Source organism: Amblyraja radiata, chromosome 21, assembly GCF_010909765.2.
Source record: "Amblyraja radiata isolate CabotCenter1 chromosome 21, sAmbRad1.1.pri, whole genome shotgun sequence".
NCBI lineage: Eukaryota > Metazoa > Chordata > Chondrichthyes > Rajiformes > Rajidae > Amblyraja > Amblyraja radiata.
This window is the reverse complement of record NC_045976.1, coordinates 33,034,098-33,057,275: the sequence shown is the minus strand read 5'-3', so window position 1 is coordinate 33,057,275 and position 23,178 is coordinate 33,034,098. Positions and strand designations below refer to the sequence as shown.

Genomic DNA, 23,178 nt, shown 5'->3' with positions numbered 1-23,178 from the left:
CTTTTCTCTGTGGTGGCTGTCATGAATCCATACAGTTTTTGATCAATAAAGTTTAATTGCTCAGCACTGAAATTCAAAGACATTTTTTTGAATGAAAGAAATAACTGCACAATGCTGTTTGCATTGAAGTCCTGGCCATACATAAAACGCTTTATGCAAAAAACATTAGCTGCACATAAAGTATAGAGCCACTGGCTAGTGCTGATGTATCAGTCAAGTGAAAAGTCTGGTCAAAATGTATCCGTGGATGATTCATGGACTAATGATTGGCTGTCAGCATGATGCGTCTGGATAAATGTATGCCTATAACAAGAAACACATTCATAGGACTAATAACATGGCTAGCCTTAGTTTAATGTATCTATACAACAAGGATAGTAACAAAGTACAATGATACTAATAATAGACTGAAATACAAGGAGTTTGCGTGGGAAGATGTGATTGCCCTGAGGTTTGGTTGCTGCTTAATTCACTGAAGATCTTAATAGCATAATGGACTTTCATCCAAGCACAAGTCAACAATGTAGTGAAAGATCTCAAGGCAAACAGAAATTGACAACAATCATTGGACATGTGCAGAAACTTCAGAGTTTTATAGGATTGGAAGAGCAAATATGAAGGTATGACCATGAACCATATTGTAAGCAAAGGCAAAGATTTTAAAACTAAGTAGCAAGTAGCCAAGGTATTTTCCAAGCACCAACATTGTTTGCAGAGAGAGCGTGTGTGTGTGTATGTGTGTGTGTGTGTGTGTGTGTGTGTGTGTGTGTGTGTGTGTGTGTGTGTGTGTGTGTGTGTGTGTGTGTGTGTGTGTGTGTGTGTGTGTGTGTGTGTGTGTGTGTGTGTGTGTGTGTGTGTGTGTGTGTGTGTGTGTGTGTGTGTGTGTGTGTGAATGTGAGCCCACCAACTTTCATGTGATCCCACCCACACTTGTCACATCTTCCCATTTCCACCCCTCTCCAAATTCTGCAGAGAACACTCTCTCCGCAACTCCTTGGTTCACTCTTACCTTTACACCTAAACTACCTCCTCCCCGGGTACTTTCCCCTGCAACCGCAGGAGTTGTAACACACTGACTCACGGTTCCCGTTTTAGAAGATCAGCACCTCACATTTTTTTGGGGCAACCTGCAGTCCAATGGCATGAACATTGAATTTTCCAGTTTCAGGTAACCTAGGCATTCTGTGTGTCTTTCTCGCTCCCACCAGTCCACCCAAGTTCTCTCTCCCTGTTTGTTTGTTTTTTTCATCCCTTTGTATTCTGGACAATAACCTTGCACCACTTGGTTCCATCTGCCTATCACACCCATAGCAACCTACCTTGTTTTATTTTCCCTGGTTCATCTTTCCTATCTCCTTCTCCATCTGATTCTATCTGCCATCATCTCTTTCTCATGTGGTGCCACCTATCACCTTCTGCCTCAGCACTCCCACAACTGGCACCTTGCTCGTCATTCATCCCCCCCCCCCCCCCCACCACCTGATTCCATTTTTGCCTACGAGCCTACCATAGAACTACACACTATACTACAATGTGGTCTCACAAACAACTTGTACAACTGCATCATGATGTTCCAACAGTGGTACTCAATATCCTTCGCAATGAAAGTAAGCATGCCAAATGCATTCTTCACCGCACTGCCATTGGTCTCATCACTTTCAGCTCTGATCTGACCTGTTGGTTGTGGGACTATTCAGATTTATTGATATCATGCTCCTTCTGCTATTTATTAATACCTTGTTATAGCTTTGCCGGGTTAGCTCTTCATTTCTGGGTGTGCCTGGTACTGCACCGGGCATGCTTGATTATACTCATTGTACCAGAATTGTTATTATGTTTAATAGTAAGGGCATACTAAGAAATCCAAGGAACAGGCATATAAATCATGGATGCATTGGTGATCATTTTCCAATGTCCCATAGACTGGGTCAGTTCATGTGGACTGGAGGGTAGCTAATGTAACCCCACTTTTTAAGAAAGGAGGGAGAGAGAAACCAGGGGATTTATAGACCAGTTAGCCTGACATCAGTAGTGGGGAAGGTGCTGGAGTTGATTAATCAAGATGTAATAGCAGCACATTTGGAAAGCAGTGACAAGATCGGTCAAAGTCAGCATGGATTTATGAAGGGGAAATCATGCTCGACTAATCTTCTGGAATTTTTTGAGGATGTAACAAGTAGAATGTATAAGGGAGAGCCAGTAGATAGGTCTGAAGAAGGGTCTTGACCCAAAACGTCACCCATTCCTTCTCTCCAGAGATGCTGGCTATCTCGCTGACTTACTCCAGCATTTTGCGTCTGCCAGTGGATGTGGTGTATCTGGACTTTCAAAAAGCCTTTGACAAGGTCCCACACGAGAGATTAGTGTTCCATATTAGAGCACATGTTATTGGGGGTAGGGTATTAACATGGATAGAGAACTGGTTGGCAGACAGGAAGCAAAGAGTAGGAATTAATGGGTCCTTTTCAGAATGGCATGCAGTGACCAGTGGGGTGCCGCAAGGCTCAGCGCAGGGACCCCATTTATTTACAATATATATTAATAATTTAGACGAAGGAATTAAATGTAACATCTCCAAGTTTGCTGATGACACAAAGCTGGGTGGCAGTGTGAACTGTGAGATTCTATGAGAATGTAGGGTAACTTGGATAGGTTGGGTGAGTGGGCAGATGCATGGCAGATGCAATATAATGTGGATAAATGTGAGGTTATCCACTTTGGTGGCAAGAACAAGAAGGCAGATTATTATCTGAATGGTAGGAAAGAACTGCAGATGCTGGTTTAAATTGAAGGTAGACACAAAATGCTGGAGTAACTCAGCGGGACAGGCAGCATCTCTGGAGAGAAGGAATGCGTGACATTTCGGGTCAAGACCCTTCTTCAGACTGATCTGAATGGTGTTAGATTAGGAAAAGGGGAGGTGCCACGAGATCCGGGTGTCCTTGTATATCAGTCACTGAAAGTAAGCATGCAGGTACAGCAGGCAGTGAAGAAAGCAAATGGCATGTTGGCCTTCATAGCGAGAGGATTTGAGTATAGGAGCAAGGAGGTCCTACTGCAGGTACACAAAATTGCTGGAGGAACTCAGCGGGTGCAGCAGCATCTATGGAGCGAAGGAAATAGGCGACGTTTCGGGCCGAAACCCTTCTTCAGACTGATGGGGGGTGGGGCTACTGCAGTTGTATAGGGCTCTGGTGAGACCACACCTGGAGTACTGTGTGCAGTTTTGGTCTCCTAATATGAGGAAGGACATTCTTGCTATTGAGGGAGTGCAGCGTAGGTTCACCAGGTTAATCCCTGGGATGGTGGGACTGACATATGATGAAAGAATGGGTTGACTGGGCTTATATTCAATGAAATTTAGGATGAGAGGGGATCTTAAAGAAACAATAACATTCTTAAGAGATTGGACAGTCTAGATGCAGGAAAAATATTCCCGATGTTGGGGAGTCCAGAACCAAGGATCACAGTTTAAGAATAAGGAGTAAGCCATTTATGACTGAGATGTGGAAAAACCTTTTCACCCAGAGAGTTGTGAATCTGTGGAATTCTCTGCCACAGAAGACAGTGGCGGCCAATTCACTGGATATTTTCAAGAGAGATTAGATATTGCTCTTCGGGCTAAGGGAATCAAGGGATATGGGGAGAAAGCAGGAATGGGATACTGATTTTGGATGATCGGTCATGATCATATTGCATGGATCAATATGCTGGCTCAAAGGCCAAATGGTCTACTTCTGCACCCATTTTATGTTTCTATGTCTCTATTACAAGCCTTGAGGATTTAACGAACAATGTAATACTATTTTACAACTTCTGATGGCCCTTTGCACCTCATGGATACTCATTATGCTATTGTGCCATAAGGAATCAATTTTGTTTAACAATATAGTGTTGCAACACAATACAATCAAAGGCAAACACTGCGCAGTCTCTACAAGAACCATGCAGTGGTCAGTGCCAGCAATACCATCATATACCATCCCATTTTTCACCAAAGTTCTGTGCTATATATTCTGTATGTCCATTACCAAGTATTACACAGTGGTAGCACCAGTGGGAGTTACTCATTAATAATTTATTTGCCTGATCCTCCAGGATTACTCATTCTAGAATTCCATATGGGCCTGACCCAAATATGGATTAAGAGTGGAGTTCAAAAGGTGGGACAAGAGTGGCATTTCTTTACATCAAATGAGCATTTGACCAAATGGGACATCAAGGGACCAACAAAGAACCAGGAAAAAAACAATTTCCTTGGTTACAGTCTTATCTAGAATAAAGGATAATAATTGTGCATTTTGTATGTTAAATATCTTAGCTCCAGAACTATAGTTCTTTAAGGCAGGATCCTTCAGCTAGGCACCATGAGCTGCTTCGTCAATGTTCTTCTCTCTATAATAACCTGTGGAGATGTTTGCTAATGATATCATATTCTGTTACATTCATAGCTCCTCAGATGATGAAATAATGCACAAATGACTGTAGGTTAGTAGTTTCATTAGCCACTAGAATTTACGTGTAAGTAATTGGTAGTATATGGGGGACGTTGATGGGAATGTAGGGAAAATAAAATGTTAGTGTAAATGAGTGATTGATGGTTGACGCAGACACAGTGGGCCAAAAGACCAGTGTCCAAAAGGTCAAAATAACTTGGTATTTAGCATGAGTAAAATCATGGAGTTTGAAGAAAGTTTGGGAAGAGATTCAAGATCTTGAGGCTTCATCAACTGAAAATATGGCCAGTGTTGAGGGTGTGATTAAAAGTGGAATATGCAAGAGTCCAGAATAGATTATGTACAGGGATATTCAGATAAAGAGCATGATGGGTAGAAGCTGCAAATGAGCAAGGAGAATAAACATCAAAAGCATGGACCAAGTTTTCAACAGCAGCTGAACTGAAGCAGAGGTACAGCTGCAGAATTGATAGCAAGCAATCTAGTGAATGGAGCAGAGGTAGCACGATTAGCATGTTGATTTATTTGTGCTGTTCGCACCATTTACAGAAGAACATAATAAGCCAAAGCAAATCATCGGAATTGAGAATGTCAATCTGCTTCAGCTAGTGGTATTCTAGCTGAAAAATCTTTACTATTTTAAAGAAGAAGAATGGAGAAATTATAATCAAGCAGGAAAAAAATTACAGGTTGGGGTGTGGAGATGGTGGGAATGTTGTTTTCACTCTAGAAAAGGTGGATAAGGAATGACAAGACACAACAGGTCTTTAAAATTCTGAAGAGTTTTGGCATGATAGACCATTTCAAAACAATGAAATAGAGTCTCAAACTATAGGGCATGAATTTAAATAGGTACGATAAATCCAGTGTGGGCTTTGGGAGAAACTATTTTACCCAAAGACTGGAGAGGATGTAGAATTTACTCCATACAACGTAGTTGATCAAGTCGCACAGATGCATTTTATGTAAAACCAGGCAAACATACAAAGGGGAAACAAACAGAAGACTATGTGGATGAAGCTGCAAAAAAAGTTGGAGGAGACTTGTGCAGAGCATAAACATCACAGTGGATCAGTTGGGGCTTTCGGTGTGTGGCACCTTGTGGCTGCGGGTCGACTGCTGTCCGTCTGTCTTTTCTTTCTTTTTGTCCTGTTATGTGTATATTTTTGGTTTTAGTTTTACTTTATGTTTAGCTGTGTATATGTGGGGGGGGGGGCGGGGGGGAAGGAAACTTTTTAATCTCTTCCTATGTGGTGGCGCGACCTGACTTCGGAGCTTCGGAGGCTTCGGCTGCAGGCCCTGTGGACGGTAACATCGGGAGCTCGCGGGTCCCTGGTGGGAGATCCTTTTCGGAGCTCCCGCAACAGCAACTTCGCCCGTCCGAATCGAGGGGTTTAAATCGACCCAGAGCAGGGCCTTACATCGCCCGGCGCGGCTTAAACGGCCTCGGGACTTACCATCGCCCGCCGGGGTCTCTAACATCAAGAGCCTCGGTCAGCTCGATGCTGCAGTTTGACTGCTTGACTGCGGGAGAAGAATAAAGAACAGAAAACAAGGAAGAGATAAGACTTTTGCCTTCCATCATAGTGAGGTGTTTGGAGATTCACTGTGATGGATGTTTGTGTGGAATTGTGTGTATTGGTTTTTTGCTGTTATTCAGGCAACAGAAGAATGCAGCTGGAGATTCAAGTCCGAGAGTGCAGCACATTGGGCCGGTAGCATCAGTACTGGCTTTGCAGTGTGCTCCACCTTTCAAATAGGTCATGACTAATCCTTTGTTCCATGTCTGATATCCTTGCTTAACAGGTCTTGGTAATAAGTCTGGTGTTCATTTCATTACTCTAGCAGTCTCTTCTATTCGACTTTCCATTTTAACCTTACTTCCCCCCTCCTGCCATTTTTGACTAAAGGGCCTGGTGGGACAGGCCCTTTACTGAAAACCTTTATGACTTACATTTTTCATTCATGGACAAGAATCAGACTAAAAAATGTTAACTGCATTTCTTTTCACAATATTCTACCTTAGCTGAAGAGTGATTACAAGATTTTCAGCATTCCAGATTCCACAGTTGTTTGTCGTTGTTGGTCATAAGAGTCATCAAGTGATACAGCATGGAAAAAGTCCCATTGATCCACCAAGATCATGCTGACCATCGAGTACCCATTTTTACACTAATCCAACCCCAACCTAATTTATCTTCTTTACATTTCCATCAACTTCAGGGTAGAACAGTGGCGCAGCAGTAGAGTTGTTACCTCACAGCGCCAGAGACCCGGGTTCAATCTTGATTACAGGTGCTGTCTGTGCGGAGTTTGACTGTAACTGTATGGGTTTTCTCTGGGTGCTACAGTTTTCTCCCACATTGCAAGATGTGCAGTTTTGTAGGTTAATTGGTTTCTGTAAATTGCCCCTACTGTGTCGGATTCGAAAGTGGGCTAACACAAAACTAGTAGACAGGCGATCGATGGTTGACATGGAGCCGTGGGCTAAAAGGCCTTTTCCATGCTCCATCTCTGAACTAAACTACACAAGAGGGAAAATCAGGAAGTCAAAACGGAAACATAGGGCACCTTTGACAAAAGAGGTAAATGAGAATCCAAAGAGATTCAAGGAATATTCATTATTGCTTTATTATTGTCACATGTATTGAGAAACAAATATATTATTCTGCATGCTACCCAGGCAAATCAGACCACATATGAGTACATCAGATAGTGCAAAAGAAAATAAACTGAGTGCACAATATAGTGATGCTGCTAGAAAGAAAGTGCAGATTTTAAAAAGCCACAATGAGGTCGATTTTAACTCAGGAATAGCCTAAGAGAGATCCGTTCAAGAGCCTGATAGCAGCTAGGTAGAAGCTGTTGTTGAATCTGGTGGTATGTGCTTTTAAGCTTTTTATTGGCTTGTGGGATGGTCTTGGCCAGAGCAGTTGCAATACCAAGCAGTGACGCATCCAGATGGAATCTATAAAAATTGATAAGAGTTATTGGATGCATGCCGAGCTTCCTTACTTAGCCATTTGAGGTAGAGGTGCTTTCTTGGCCATAGCATCAATGAATCGGGACAAATTGCTGGTGACATTGACAACTAGGAACTTGAAGCAGCTTCAGGTAGTAGAGTGAGTGGCTGGGAAAGCAGCCTGGTAGAGCGCCTGTGTGGAAACAGGCCCTTCGGCCCATCGAATCCACGCCAACTATTGATTGTTCGTTCACACTGGTTCTATCTGATATCACTTTCCCACTCCCTACACACTAAGGGCTATTTACAGAGGCAAATCAACCTACTAACCCGCTTTGGGGTGTGGGAGGAAACCGGAGCACCCGGAGAAATCCCATATAGTTACAGGGAGAAAGTGCAAACTCCACACAGCGATATGATCAACAAATCAAAGTCTGACAAAACGTGTCATTGTTATTCAAAAGCTCCACGGTTGAATGTACAACTATTGAGATGATGCCTGACATGGACCCGTTGTGGTGGTGTGTGGTGGAAGCTTTTCCCAGTTATGGTGGTGCACGCTTTCAAACTTCTGTACCTTCTGCCCAACGTGAGCAGGGAGAAGGAATGAAAGGGTGGGAAAAGTCTTTGATTAGGTTGGGTACATTTCAGAGGCAGCATGAAGTGTAGATGGAGTCAGTGGTGGAGAATCTGGTCTGTATGATGGACTGGGCTATATCTACTACTTTCTGCAATTTCCCCGGTCTAGGCCAGAGGTGTAATCAAACCAAGTTGTGATGCAATCCAACGGTATGGTTTCTGCTGTGCATCTGTAGAAGTTTGTATGGGTCATTCGAGACTCCTCGGACTCCTAAGGAAGTAGAGGCACGGTTGTGCTCTCTTGGCTGTCGCATCCATGTGGTTGGCACTAATATCACCAACAATCTTTCGTGGACCAAGGAACTTGAAGCCCTCAGCCATCTTCACTTCGGCACAATTGATGCTAATTGAGGCATGTATTTTACCACACCACCTGAAGTCAATAACTGGCTCATTTGTCTTGCTGACATGGCGGGAGAGGTAATTGTCCTGACACCATGTTACTAAGTTTTCTATATCCTTCCTGTACTGTCTTATCATTGTTCACGATCGGGCCCACCACAGTGGTGCCGGGTTGCAAATTTGTAAAATGTATCTCGCAAATTTGACTGTAGTCAGGAGTGTATAAGGAGTATAGTAGAGGACTGAGAATGCATCCTTGCGGGGCACTTGTCACCTATTCTCTGGTTAATTGGCTGCTGTAAATTGCCTCAGTGTGTAGGTGAGTGGTAGAATCTAAGGGGAGTAGATGACAATATGGAGAGAATAAACTTGGATTAGATTAGTTTTGGATTAGTGTAAATGGGTGGTTGATGCCATGGTCACAGTGGGCCAAAGGGCCAGTTTCCATATTGTATATCTCTGAACCATTACAAAGTACTGGTAAGTCCACATTTTGAGCGCTGTATACAGTTTTGGTCACGCTGCTGTAAGATGTTATTAAACTAGAAAGGGTGCAAAAAGATTAACATGGATATTACCGAGTCCAGAGGGGTTGAGTCATAGGGAGATACGAGATAAGCCAAGTCTTCTTTTCCCAGAGCAAAGATAATGTGAAGTGCTTGTCTTGTCCCCAGGGTATGTGAGTCTAAAGCTAGAGGGCATAGGTTTAAGGTGAAAGGGAAAGATTGAAAAGTGGCCCAGAGGGTCATCTTTTTTCACACAGAGGTGTGTATATGGAATGAGCAGCCAGAGACAATGGTAGAAGTGGTTACAATTGCAACATTTAAAAAGACAGTTAGACAGGTACATGGATAGGAAAGCTTTGGAAGGGATATGGTTGTCGCACAGGCTAGTAGGATTAACTCAGTTTGGCAACTTGGTGGGCATTGACGAGTTGGAGCAAAGGGTCTATTACTATGCCTATAGCCCAATGAAAAAAACGTATAAGCCACCAAATTTCTCTAGATTGTAGCTGCAACTAGTGGGGTGTCACAAGGAGCAGTGTTGAGGTCTCAGTTGTTCACAATTTATCTCAACAATTTTGCTGCAGTGACCATGTGTAATATATTCCAGTATGCTGATGATACAAAGCTGGGTAGTGATAAGCAACAGCTATGAGGCTTCAGAGGAACATACATTTCTATAAAACTCTGAAAGGAAAAGAAGGGTAAAATTGAGTGGAATGAGAGGACAGCTGATGGAGCAGTAACACGAGGATGAACCAATAAGGGGACTCTATGTAATTCATGAAGTCATAGAACTGCACAGCATGGAAAAGGGCCCTCGCCCCACCTTCTCCATGCCAATCAAGTAGAACTATTTGGCTAGTCCCATTTGCCTTAATTTGGTCGGTAGACCCCTCAACCTTACTATCTGTATATCTGTCCAAATGTCTTTTAAAAGTTGTAATTGTAACTTCTATTGCTTCCTCTGAGAGCAGATTCCAGATACAGAGTACCCCTAGAGAAAAGACAGCCTGTGGTCCCTCTTAAATCTCTCCCCTCTCACCTCTAGTTTTTCAATCCTCTACCCTGGGAAAAAGAACATTCACCTTATTGCCCTCCACCAGGGGTGCCGCACGATTGGCAACCCCGCCAACAGTCTGGTGTTTTTTTTGTCTTTTCTTTTCTTTTTAGAGTGTGTTAAAAGTTTGTGTAAATGTTTGTTTTATGTTGGGGGAGAGGTCGGCTGAGAATTTTTTTTTTCCAGTTTCTTACCTTGCCGGGGATGCAATTAATTTTCGGATCGCATTCTCCGGTTGCTCTGGGGCCTACTATCGATGGAGCTGGAGGCCTCCTCGGACTGACCTTGGGCCCCACCGCGGATCATGGACTTATATCGGTCGATCCCTTGCTTGGGATCGCTCCAACCGCGGCCTGCAGACTTTACATCGTGAGCTCGCAGTCTCGGGGGAGGCCGTGGATGTCGGGAGGTCTAATGTCGTGGAAGGTTTCGTCCAGCCCGATGGGGAGGGTTCGATCATCCAGCACGGGGTGAGCTGACATACCCCGGTACAGGAGCTGATCGCGGAGGGCCCACCGCCGGCTACAGGAGTCAAGATCATCCCATCAATGGAGGGCTCGAGGCCCCAACCTCAGGAGAGCAGAGGGAAGAGATTGAACTTTTCTTTCACCTTCCATCACAGAGAGGAATGTGGAGGAGTCTCTGTGATGGACGCTTATGTTAAAATGTGTTTTGGGTGTTCCATTGCTTTTTATTTGTATGACCGACTTGGCAAATAAAATTCCTCGTATGTTGCAAAACATACTTGGCTAATAAAGTATTATTGTGATTGTGATTGATTCATGACCCTCATGATCTTAGAACATAGAATAGTACAGCACGTTTGGCCCAAAAAGATTGTGCCAAACATGATGCCTAGTTAAATTGATCTCATCTGCCTGCACATGATCCATAACACTCTATTCCAGGCACTTCCATGTGCCTATCTAAAATCTTTGTAAATTCCACTATTGTATCTGCCTCCACTAACACCCATGGCAATGCATTCCAGGCCCCCACCACTGTGTAAAAAAACTTGCCCTGCACATCTCCATTAAACCTTCCCCATCTTACTTTTTAGCTATGGCCTCTAGTGTTGGACATTTCTACCCAGGGAAAAAGGTTCTGACTATCAACCCTATCTCGGCCTCTCATTATTTTATATGCTGTCAAGTCTCCTCTCAATCTCTGATCTTCCAGGGAAAAGTCTCCCCACAACTTCCGACGCTCCAGAGAACCCTGTACGCCTCAAAGGTCCCAGTCTATTCAACTTCTCACAATAACCTAATCCTGCAAACCTAGGTAACATCCCAGTGAATCTCTTTTGCATCCTTTCCAAGTTAATCTGTGCAAAAGATGATTCTTGCATCATTGCCTGCAGATTGTTTGATCGGTGAATATTAGATTTATGCATACGAACCAAAAAAGTGGATAGAAATCTTACATCTAATTCTCTGTCGAGGGTCTATGTTACAATATCCTTATTTAACTTTGAAATATTTTGGGGAAAAAACAGATGCCTTGCGCAAGTTATATATATGGTGGGGGTTGGGAGATAGGGATTTAAAAGTCAGGGGAAGATAAACCTCTGCAAAACAATTTGTCTGCTGATGCAGCAAGTTCTAAAACTCTCCTCACTTTCAAAAGAGATTGCTGGTTGAGTAGAGATAACATTTTAAAAGGTAGGTGAGTAACATTAAAAAAAGGCAAACTGCACCACTAGACTAGTTTTCATCACCTCAAGAGAGGATAGAAATTGTTTATATACATTTTTATTAACTAGCTGTAGGATTTTATATTGTTGCATCTCTTAGAAAACCAGATAGCTACTGATTGAGGGCAGCTCACATACAACAGTCGGAAAACTTTACATAATTTAAATACATTGTCGCATTTGTGGTTCCTTGAAAACATCAGCATCATTTATTTTCTTGAAAGGAACCACTAAGAAATAGCTTTTCTTAGAGAGCTTCTACCAAAACAATCTGTATGGACTGGAGGCATGGAGCATCCAGTGCATCTGGACCCTGATGGAGAGTAACATACACAGTACCAATGAGGAGGTGTTTGGATTTTCTATCAAGAGAAAAATCAGGACGAGTTTAATGAGAATGCCTGTAATGTGCAAGCATAGACCATTCATGGAATGAAAATGCAGAAACTTGCTGATAACCAAGACATGTATCGATGTCTCTCTCAGGAGCATCCTAAGCACAAACTCTCACTGGGACTAAGAATGGAAGTGAACTTACTAATGCTATAGAGGCAATCAATGCCCACTAGAAGGAACACTTTCAAGACCTCGTCAACAGTGCCTGTCCTTAACAGGAGTCTTTGACTCCATCCATAGCAAACAATCCAATCTAACTTCACTGCTACATCTAGCCAATAAGTCGTCAAAAAGGCCAATACAAAAAAAAGCAAAAGATTCAGGCCGATGGTAATACTGGAGAAATTCTAGGAATTTTAGTCATAAATTTACAAGCTAATATCCCACAGCTAGGACGAGGAAAACATATCAGAGGACCTCAAAAAAGGAGACAAAACTGCAGTGGGTATACCAGAGTGGTCTCCATTATCTGCCAAAGTCAACACCAACTGCTCCCTACAACGGTCTGCTCGCAATGGTATTGTCTGACAGTGGATCTGCAGTTATGCAGTTACACTATGCAAACAGTACTTTCGTGTGCAGAGTTCCAAATCACCATTGGTTCATTCACTGAAACACGAGACAATGGGCCTTACCCTTGACTTCTGCAAAACAAAACAAGTCCTGTACCAACCGTCCCCGGCTGTGCAACAACTCTCCCCTACAGTAACAGGACACAACGGAATCCATTTCTCAGACATCATATATAAAATCTTCCATCATCTCCAGTACCAGCAGTTTTTAGTTGTCTCAGGAAAAGTGTGAAGGTCAAGACCATGAATATTAAAGTGACAGGTCACGCAAACTTTGAAATGATACGTTTACAAAATGAATTCAAATCACATTCATCCTCCCACAAAAATAGACCGATTGTAATCTTTGCAAAATCCCTAAACACGTGACAGGTACTGTCACGATATACAATGATGCAACTACCTCAACGCACTCGGAATCGCAGCAAATTGAAACACGGAAGCTGCTGACTTTAGCAGAAAACAAACAAGTCACTTCGTCTAACTTCCGACACAGTTAAAAAGTTAAGTTTTACTTTTTCTTACCGTAAATCCCGACTGACGTCGGTAAACTGATCAAACTGGTCATGGGAACATTGATTCGATCGATTCCGATCCCTGCTCCAGTGTCAGGCTTTCTTCACGACCAGAGGCTTTTCCCTTTTCACCTGGATTTTTCTCCGTGTTTTAACGCTATTGGAAAGACGAGCTGTTTATTTGCCAAGTCGGCTCTGCACTCTGACTTGTGACAGTCAGAACGAAAGTGTTTTATTCCCTTTTGAGCACCCAGATAGAGGATGTGAGAGATCCAACCTCACTTCCCGAGTTTCAAACTGAGCTGTAACAATTTGACCGTAAAATGACGCCGATCTTACAGCTGTTCCTTGCGTAATCCCCACCCTTCCGGGTTCTTGCGCCAGGTGAGAAATCACCTGGGAGAAAACACAGAGACGGGGGCAGAATTCGGAAGCCAGACAGTCATGGGAAAGAGGTTACGTTTTCCCCAAAGCAGTTTATTTACAGCAGGTCGCTAATCACCCAACTTGGAAATAATGCTTTAAGAAAGGGCAATGTGTGTGAGAGAAAGAGGAACATTCAGTAAAGTTACAACGTCTTAGCCGGAGCTGTGTTCCTCGGGTGTACCTCGCCCGAAAATATTTAAATATTTACGTGACTAAACCTAGCATTACTTAGGTAAACCTAGCATTACTTAATGAAATATTATGACCGACAATGTTAGCAAATGTGGCAATCATTCTACATGGTAAAATTATACAAACCTCGTGTTCTGGAGTTTAGAAGAATTTGAAAGAGTATTTTTTGCGACGCATTAATGAGTAGATGCAGGGAGTCTCGTGAGTTTTTAAGGCGCAGGATAGTACTGTTACTTCCACAACCAGAGGCTGGAAATCTTTGAAATTGTATATCCTTCAGATACTGAGTTATTGAATAAATTTAAGAACGAGATCACATAAAATAATGCAGGAACAGGCCCTTCAACCTTTGATGCTACTATAAACTGCACGGCTGCCTGCACATGGTCAATATCCCTCCATTCCCTCAACGTCGCTATAATATTTACCAAAATCTCCCCTGGTGTTTTCTCCCCACAGCAGGTATCTACCACTGTGAAAACAAACTTTTCTCATAAATCCCTCTTAAACGCCTCCCCATCCATTGAGGCCATGTCCCTTTTTATCTGCCATTTCCATCTGTGGAAAAATATTTCCTCTCCTATTTATACCTCTCATACTTCTATTAGATTGCCCATCAGCATCAGAGTATGTCCAAATCCTCTTTATAACCAATACTCTCTAATCCAGGCAATATTACCTACTCAACACCTCTACTGGTGCCTTATTAACCACCTCACCCACTTGTTTGGCCACTTTCCATGAGTTAAGAGCTTGCATGCAAGATCCCTTTGTACATCAATGCTCCTCAGAGTCCTGTCATTTACTATATCACTTCCTCTTATATTTGACCCTCTAAAGTGCTAAACCTCACACCTGTCAGGATTAAACTCAATTTGCCATTTCTCTGCCTACATTTCCAATAGGTCCATATCGTGCTGAATCCTTTGACAACTTTCCTCACTATCCATTATAGACCCTCAGCCCAGAGACATTAGGTTAGACGAACTACGTACCAATGTCTAACTATGGGAGTGTGTAGGGGGTCACCTGAAATGAATGGAATTGGGAGTCTGCCGGGTACCATCCACTGCGTGTAGACCTGGGGGAACCCCAAGGGGCCAACAAATGGGTGCTAAATAGATGAGTGAGGTACCACTTAAATCCATTACCATGGTGTGCTTACTGCCACGCCTATATCAACAACACAAACGGCAGACATTTTTCCCGCTGCAAAAGGGCCGCCAGACCCCCCCACAAAAGGCCTAAAAAATGGGCTAGCATATGGAGGAGCAAGGTACCACTCAAAAATAATGGCAAATGAACAAGTTGAGGTCATAGAGTACAAAATGGGTTATGCCAGACAAATAGTCCATTACACTACAGGTACCAGACACCCCAAAAATGGACACCCTAGACCCTGCTGTCCAACTAGGCTAGCCTAGATATTGTGGGTACCAGCTAAAACCAAGTTTAAATGATCTATCACGCCTTGAGGGATATAAAATGGGGGGGGGGGTTGGTCGGTCGGTCCTGATAGGCACAAGGCAACAGATAATTGCTCTGGCATCGGTCATTTTGTATTCCCCAAGGTGTGATTGATCATCAGGAGGAGGAGCCATCTTGGGGAACGGCTGCTAACCAGCAGCCGTCCGTTTAATTCACTTTTTTTTTGTAGTTTTAGTGAGTCCTGTGCTTTGTTTGTGGGAGAGAATGATGGGGCTTACAGTCATATTTTTATGGGTACCAGCACACATTGGCATTAGAGGAAACGAAATGGCAGATAAGATAGCAAAAGAGGTAGCAAAAAGAAGTAAAATTGATTTAAGTATTAACATAGGTAAAAATGAAATCAAAGACATTATTAAGCAAAGACTGAAGGAAAGATGGCAAAAGCAATGGGATGAAGAGCGGAAAGGACGGTGGTTCTACAGAGTCCAGAGGAAAGTGGGAGAAATGAGATGTGCAGAAAAGAGGAGACAGTAATCTCAAGAATTAGATTTGGACACACTGGTCTGAACAGTACACTTTTTATAATAGGCAAGCATAATACAGGTAGATGTGAATACTGTGGGCAAGAAGAGACAATAGAGCATGTCATTGTACATTGTGAGAGGTATGAGGAGGAGAGAGAACGGATGAGTGAGCAGTTCAGAAAAGAAAGAATACAATTTGATTTGGTAGATATTTTGCAAGGAAGTTCATATAAGTGCTATCAAATCCTGTTGCATTTTCTTAGGGTAACCAATTTGTTCGGAAGGATATAGGTTATTAGTATATGTAATGGTGTTGTTTGATCCACACTCCATGCCAGTTGGTGGCGGTAATGCACCAAAAAAGTTGTTTGCCAACCGCCAAAAAACACCACATAGAAGAAGAAGAAGAAGTTTGTGGGAGAGATAGACTGTTTAATGTGGGGGGTAACAATATTTCTAGGTCCCTACCTGGTCGGTGAGGCAGCTTTTTCTCCGGGCTGCCCCGTTGACCCGTCCTCGTGGCCTACCAGCAGGCGTGGAGCGCCGTTTCCTGGCGGGGACCGCCCAGCACCTCGGCTTCGGTGGCAGCACAGCGCTGGAGCGCTATTGCGGAGCGGAGCGGGCGATGCCTTGCCTCTGTCGCCGCGCTGGATCGACGAGCTGGAGCTCTGGTGAGCTGTGACCGCCGAGTTCATCACCTCCGGGCTGTGGGTCTGTGGAGCGGAGCGGGCGGCGCCGACTTCAACATCGGGAGCCTGGGAGCTCCAAACCGGCGCGACCTTGTCGGCTTCGGAAGCCGCGGTCTCCGGTAAGGAAGCGGCCGTTCCAGGTGGCCCAGCCGCTGAGAGGACTCTCCCGACGCCGGGGCAACAGCACCCAGCCAGAACGGCCAGGAACATCGGGCCTCCGTAGAGGCAATAGCGGAGGCCTCAATAGGCCTGACTTTGGGAGAACTGGGGATGGGGACTGGACATTGTGCCTTCCCCCACAGTGGTAACCATTGTGGGGGGATGATTTTTTGTGTGTAAGTGAATATTTTAGTTTGTGTCCAAGATGGCTGTCGGAAGGGAGAGTGTACGCTGGCGCGGTTTAGCTGCCGCTGCTCTCTCTTCACAGTGTGTTTTTGATTTTTTTGTCTTTGGATTGAATTCTGTCTTTAATTTGTGTATTGGTGATGTCTTTATTATTTATTTTACTCCGACTATATGTTTTTTTACTCTTGTTAATTTCTGTAAGGTGTCCTTGAGACTTTATTATTATTGTTATTATTATTATTATTATTATTATTTAAAGCAAACATTTAGCCCGATGGCAAATATGTGGTCCAAAATTGACATTTTGGTCCCAAGCTCATTTGTATATGGCCCAATGTATTTTGAAAGTTTATTATTAATGTACTTGTGTAAGGAATGATTCATTAAAGAATAACAGACTCAAATGTTAACCCTACCCCTAAGGAAAATTACTTTCATTATGTTACATAGTTACATTAAACCTTTAAATTCAAAAGATATTAACTCCAAATAGTGTAACATATTCTGTACTTCAATATGTTTACCTGAGAATAGTTCTGAAAAGAAAACTAGGTCTAACATTACTCAGTTCTTAGATATGGCCATTTCAAAACAAACAGTTTGCACCAAAAGCAGTCTGAAATTGTCACTAGCAAAATTGGCAAAAAGTGAACAGCTGGGACATTTTTTGCAATGAGAAAAAAATTAGCTTGATAACAGTTTCTAAGTTTTATATATGTTTTAATATAGATGATATGATCTTCACAACCATGTGGAAATTTAGTGGGTTGCGCATCGAGATGTTAAGAAAAATCACAAATATGCCCCCAAATGCTCAATTTTGCATTTATTTCTAGCTCATTGCGTGATATGATTTCCTGGTATCGTAATGGAATGGTAAATCATCAATACAGTTTACAGGACCCTCCGTGTACATTGTCTTATTACTAGTACTAGCTGGGTTTGGTAATTTGCTCGGGATAATATTAGCCTGAACTGTACTAAAAAGCTTTTAATGGGAGAACAATGTGGACTAAAAATACTCTCCTTCAAAGCTTGTTCCTCCATTTGAATGCAGAAAACTTTAAAAACCTAGGTCATCAAATTCTTTTTAAATTTGTTTGGTTCAGGGTGGTAAACCTAACAAACATAAATATCAAATTATCAGTTTATAAATCACAAAAAAATTAACATTATAGTAACAATTATCTTCTTGATCTGTGATATATGGTAAGTAAATATTGCAAATGTTCCAAAATTCATACTTACAATTTTAAACACGAGACTGAATGTAATGAATCTAAAGTACAGAACAAGTATCTTCAAACTATTTGCTGACAATGCCACAGATAAAACATCCCATAATGGCACAAATTGAGCCTGACAATAAACAACAATATTGCGTTTAATATTTTAAGCATACACTCACTGCATAACTGCATTCAAAGTTATTTTTAAGTAATTTGGCAAAAAGGTTGGCATGGCATGGTGAGCCTAGGAGTCTGTTTCTGCATTGTGCAATTCTATGACATTGAGATTGACAGGCCATCTGTCTCTTTTGGTATTAATTGGGTGAGAAATGTGGGCCAATACAATGAGCCCAATCTTCTGAATTTTTAATATCCACCTGAACCATCATAGAATCTTTAAACACAGAAACAAGTAATTTGACCAAAGAACTCTACGAGGTTGTTTATCCAGTCCTTTAAATTCATGAGTGTAGACAGATAATTTAACATGTGTTACAACCGTACACTTGTCATCTCAGTTATTGTAATCTTAGAACTACTTGGATGGGAATATGTTCTTAATAATACTCTGGGACAGAATAGAGGTTGCATTATTCTACATATAATTATGCTGGCACTGTTCCATTCTCTACCAGTGACTTCCTTTTGCTTGATAATATTAACTCAATATTACCCGAAGAGTAGCTTCATATAAGTAATAAAACTTGCAAGTGTGGTATATCAGAATGAGGTGAAAATTTTAAGTTGTGTTATATTGACATATTTTCCTCCAATCCTTTCTCCACATTTTTAATGTCGATTTGCCATTCTTGATTAACCAGTGAGCACTGTGAATGCCATTCCAAATCAGAAAATTAAACCCAAGATCTTTCTTATTTGTAGGGCTTAGTTAAACATTAACCAATCACTTTCTCCCTACTGGGACCTGGGCGTCCTTGTACACCGGTCACTGAAAGTTGGCTTACAGGTACAGCAGGCAGTGAAGAAAGCTTATGGAATGTTGGCCTTCATAACAAGAGGATTTCAGTATAGGAGTAAAGAGGTTCTTCTACAGTTGTATTGGGCTCTGGTGAGACCACATCTGGAGTATTGTGTACAGTTTTGGTCTCCTAATTTGAGGAAGGACATCCTTGTGATTGAGGCAGTGTAGCGTAGGTTCACGAGATTGATCCCTGGGATGGCGGGACTGTCATATGAGGAAAGATTGAAAATACTAGGCTTGTATTCACTGGAGTTTAGAAGGATGAGGGGGAATCTTATAGAAACATATAAAATTATAAAAGGACTGGACAAGCTAGATGCAGGAAAGATTATTCCAATGTTGGGTGAGTCCAGAACCAGGGGCCACAGTCTTAGAATAAAGGGGAGGTCATTTAAGGCTGAGGTGAGAAAAAACGTTTTCACCCAGAGGGTTGTGAATTTATAGAATTCCCTGCCACAGAGGGCAGTGGAGGCCAAGTCACTGGATGGATTTAAGAGAGAGTTAGATTGAGCTCTAGGGGCTAGTAGAGTCAAGGGATACGGGGAGAAGGCAGGCATGGGTTATTGATAGGGGATGATCAGCCATGATCACAACGAATGGCAGTGCTGGCTCGAAGGGCCGAATGGTCTCCCCCTGCACCTATTTTCTATGTTTCTATGTTTCTACTATTAGTAAGGCTTTGGAGAGCATGCAGAAGAGACATACAAAATGATTTTAGGTATGATGGATTTTAAGTATGTATATATACATATTGGAGAAGCTAGGATTATTGTCCTTGGAACAAAGAAGTTTACAACGAGAACTGATGGAGATATACAACAGAGAGCTGGATAAGTAACTAAAAGGAAATTATATTCAGGGCTGTGAAGAAGGAGGAAGGGAAGTAGAATTAACTTGATCGGATATACGCCCATTGCAGATTCAACGGGACAAATGGTTTCCTTCGGTGTGTAAACAATTTGTGATATAAATAATTTACAGCACAAAAATTGTGTCCATAAACCTTCTCCCATTCTTCTAAATACATCAAGATATTAATTTATCATTTTCTCCACCTGGGCTTCCATATTTCCCCTTAAGTGTTTAATGCTATATATATATATCAACAGTTCCTTGCGGCCAATTAGTTCCACTTTCTAATGACTCTGGGTAAAGACGTCTAGAAAAGAGAAGGTTGGGAGTTGCCTGCTAAATAAAAGAGAACCAGTCTGTTCAGTCTATCCTAAGCATCACCTGTCCATCAGTTGGTTAGACGCTTACCTACATCAGATTGTAGGTTAGTTACCTGAAATTGAAGAATTCAATGTTCCTTGGTCACTTACAGCCTAATGGTATGAACATTGAATTCTCTAATGTCAGGTAACTAACCTACAAACAACCAACTACTCTTTCCCTCCTCTTCACCCTGTGCCCCTCCTGAATTTTCACCCATTCCACACCTTTCTCTTCGCCTCCACCCCCCCTTGTTCTCTTTCACCAATATTCTTTCCTCTGGCCTTATCTCACTTTTTTTTGTTGCTTCATCTTTGGCCTTGTCCAACCATTTACCTACCACCCCCCCCCCCTCCCCCCACTCACATGTATTGTCTGGCTTTCTCTTCCCCCCCCCCCCCCAATTATTCTGAAGAAGGGTCTCAAGCTGAAGCTATCTGTTTTCCAGAGATGCTGCCTGACCCGCTGAGTTAATCCAGCACTTTGTATCTCTTTTGTAAACCAGCATCTGCAATTTAGTTTTAGTTTAGTTTAGAGACCCTTCGGCCCACCGAGTCCACGCCAACCAGCGATCCCCGCACATTGACACTATCTTACACACTAGAGGCAATTTACAATTTTACCTAAGACAATTAACCTACAAACCTGTACGTCTTTGGAGTGTGGGAGAAAACCGGAGCACCCAGAGAAAACGCACACAGGTCATGGGGAGAACATACAAACAGCACCCATGGTCAGGATCGAACCTGGATCTCAAGCGCTGTAAGGCAGCATCTCTACCACTGCGCCACCGTGCTGTCTTGTGCAGTTGCATGTGTTTACAAAAGGTGGTAAAACTGATTCCTCTCCTCTTTTTATTTCCCACTATTATTGGTTACTTTTTTCATTTGTTAACCTTTTGTAACTCAACCACTAGTGTGCTTGGTATGAAAGTTCTGCTTTTTAGCTACTTCCTGAGTAAGTTCCCCTTCTTATATTTGCTTCTTCAAATTTTTTACTGCCTGACTTTCAGCACTCATTTTTGTTCTTGCTTCTCAACTCAAAGTATTCTTTTATTTTTTCACTTTTTCAGCTTTTCCGTTAATTTAATTGGAATTTCCCCCATTACAGTCAATAATGGCGAGGAGGAAAAGGGAATTGACCTGCTCCTGGCTCTCTATCCCAAACACTTGAAAATGATTTCAAGAATCAGTTCCTCACTGGATCCTGAACATTTGGAAAGCAAAAGGTAACAGGGAATGCTCGAAATTAATCATGGCCCAACACCTCCAACTGTACCTTCACCAACATTTCTCCCACCAACTTCTTGATTGGCCTTGGCTTAAACCCAGCAATTGCCAAAGGAATCGCCTGCCATCCTCATCCTTTCATTGACTACTTATCTAATTACTCCCTGGATCACACCACCCAATCCTACTTGAAACTACCATTGGCTCCGATTCTTCTTGCACAACCTCCTTGAGCACTGTATCATTTTCAGATCCCTCTCCCATCCTCTTCCTTGCTTGCTGATCTAATCTTAAGCTTATGATCACCCGAACCTTGGACATTACATTAGCCATGGGAAACATATTTTGAATTTTGAAAATATGCAATACCCTTTCAGCTATTTCCTGCCTTCCCAAAATAGATTGTATGCAATGGCTTCATTTTATGGTCTTTGTAGAAAACTTATCATACAAATCACGTGTCCATTAAAAGGACAGTCTGCACACACACAAAGGACTGACTGGGTAGCTTCAGAATTAACTGAATTATCTTCTAATGTTCATAATGTACTTAAACTGACGGTATGTTATTTTCAGCATTTAACTGCTGACATTATTCAATTGATGTCTTAGCAGCAACATAGCTGGCAGCCTTCTATTGGTAACCGTTCTGATGCATTGCAGAGTTTACAGCAACGCCAGCAGCTGTCGAACCAACGTCACTTACCTCTGTACAATGAAGGATGAGGATTCCTTTCAACAGTATTAGAATGTTCAGAATCAGATATAACGGGAAAAAAAAGTTGAAAATCATAACATTTCTCAGTAAAATTAGGCGAATGACTTTCGTGTTTCATCTTGTATGTGAGTTTTGAAGTCTTAGCTACTTTGCAGTTCACAAGGGAGGTTAACCTTTGTTCTCACAGCAGAGGTGTCCGAAACCAGTTTAGGATATGGGATAGGATATATAAAGGGATCTTAAGAAGATGTTTCTCGCCCAGGAGGTTGAAATCTGCTCGAGGTGTGGTGGAGGATGAGACTGTCAAAAGATTTAGAAATTATCAAAACAAGCACTTGAATTGTCAAGGCATCGTAGACTTCTGGCCTATTAAATCGGATTAGAAAAGATGGGTACTTGTTGGTCAGCTTGGCATGAACATGGCAGGCTGAAGGTCCTGCTTTTTTTCTGCATTACTCCCTGACATTATACTGAGTTTACGTTGTTGAAGGTTGTGCAATTGACTAAAAAGACAACCGCCCATTAATTAATACATGTTTTAACATGTGCTGCTAAGAATGAATTGACTGGAACTTTTAAAGGTGAAACAACTTTAATGTATGACTGTGAGATAAACTTATTCAGCACAATACAAACAGATGCCATAAAGATCAGGATAAAATAAATTTATTAACTGAAATTAAATGCAAATATTTGTAAGTGGTGGAATTTGTATCACAAAATTGAAAGATTGTGGGTATAAATTCAGCGGCATAGTTTTGAATAAAAAGCCCAGGCTGGCACTCCACCGTGCACTGATAGATTACTGCATTACTAGAAATGCTGTCTTTTGGGTGAAGTGTTAAAGCTGAATGTAAAAAAAAAATCAATGGTACTATTTAATGGAAGCACAGAAAGATCCTCAGAATCATCCTGGACCCAATATTTTCACTACAACGAAAGCCAAAAAGTCATTTCCTGGCTATTTAATTTAATTTAGGGTACATACTGCACGTTTATTGGCTACTATGTTTCCTGCATATATATTAATTGTAAAATGCTTTGAAACATCCGAGGAGAAAG

At 42.0% G+C, this 23,178-nt stretch overlaps 1 protein-coding gene across 1 annotated transcript in view; it reads right to left on the bottom strand.

The window, feature by feature from the left end:
* Window positions 1–13,478, bottom strand: part of LOC116985304 (interferon regulatory factor 6-like) — a 35,954-nt gene extending 22,476 nt beyond the window's left edge. The window contains exon 1 of the mRNA XM_033040006.1: window positions 13,150–13,478. The gene's annotated coding sequence lies outside the window, so the exon portion shown is untranslated. The remainder of the gene's footprint in view (window positions 1–13,149) is intronic.
* Between the last annotated feature and the right edge of the window lie 9,700 nt (window positions 13,479–23,178).